General features: G+C 35.7%; 1 non-coding gene across 1 annotated transcript; it reads right to left on the bottom strand.

Annotated features, from left to right (window-relative positions):
* Positions 1-930: 930 nt before the first annotated feature.
* On the bottom strand, positions 931-1,037 carry LOC128284484 (small nucleolar RNA R71). The gene has a single exon (XR_008274909.1). It is a non-coding gene; the product is annotated as a small nucleolar RNA R71 (small nucleolar RNA).
* Positions 1,038-1,242: the final 205 nt, after the last annotated feature.

The following is a 1,242-nucleotide window of genomic DNA, read 5'->3' as shown; positions in this document are numbered from 1 at the left end:
TAGTTAATTAGTTTAGATAAACAAATCCCTTAATTTTTAGGCTAGATAATAAAAAGAAAGTAATTACTAGTACTCTTGGTTCCTTTGGGTTCAACAATCCGGTCTTGCTAAAGCTATAGTACTGTTCCAAAGGTACATTTGCCTTCATCGTGATAATAGTTAGTTTCAAGAACGATTAATTATAAATTTTTAAAACCTGTCACGAATATCATGTATTAAGTTTTTGGCGTCGTTTCCGGGGAACTAGTATATTAGGAACACTCAATTTTTATTACTTTATCCATTCTACTTTATTTGCAATTTAAATTTTTATTTTCTTTTCTAATTTTTCTCGTTCCTGGCAGGTTTTTATAGAGTATGACTAGAAGAAACCCGTCGGGACCATTACTATTTGATAATGAGATTGATCGCACAGTTTACAAGAACCAAAGAGCAATAAGGCAAAGCTTACGATACACAGAGGAAGAGCAAGAGGATGATAGTTCCACCACAACCGAAGAGATGGCTGAAAACCAAGAAAATCCGCTACCTCCGGCAATTGCTACTAATCAAAATCCTACTCCACGCACTATGTATGATTATGCTAAACCTAATTTAACAGGAACTGAGTCAAGTATAGTTAGACCTACTATTGCTGCAAAGAATTTTGAACTAAAACCTAATACCATTCAAATTATCCAATAGTTTGTTCAGTTTGATGGTTTGCAGGACGAGGATCCCAACACTCACTTAGAAAATTTCCTAGAGTTTTACGACACTTTTAAAATCAATGGCATTTCTGATGATACCATTCGCCTTCGGTTGTTTCCCTTTTCATTGAGGAATAAAGCTAAACAATGGTTGAACTCGTTACCACGAGGGTCAATCACTACTTGGGAACAAATGACTGAAAAGTTTTTATTAAAATATTTTTCGCCGGCTAAAATAGCCAAATTACGTAATGATATCTTCTCTTTTGTGCAGACGGATTTAGAAACACTCTACGATGCATGGGAGAGATACAAGGACCTTTTGTAAAGATGCCTTCACCATGGGTTACCACTTTGGCTACAGGTTCAAACGTTTCATAATGGCCTGAATCCTTCGACTCGACAGATGATTGACGCAGTCACTGGTGGAACTATCAATAATAAAACACCTGAATATGCTTATTAATTTATAGAAGAGATATCACTGAATAATTATCAGTGGCAAGTCATGAGAACAAAGCCAATGAAAACAGCCGACGTTTTTAATGTCGAG

This window comes from Gossypium arboreum, chromosome 11 (assembly GCF_025698485.1).
Source record: "Gossypium arboreum isolate Shixiya-1 chromosome 11, ASM2569848v2, whole genome shotgun sequence".
NCBI classification, from domain to species: domain Eukaryota; kingdom Viridiplantae; phylum Streptophyta; class Magnoliopsida; order Malvales; family Malvaceae; genus Gossypium; species Gossypium arboreum.
This window is presented reverse-complemented; position numbering and strand designations above follow the sequence as displayed.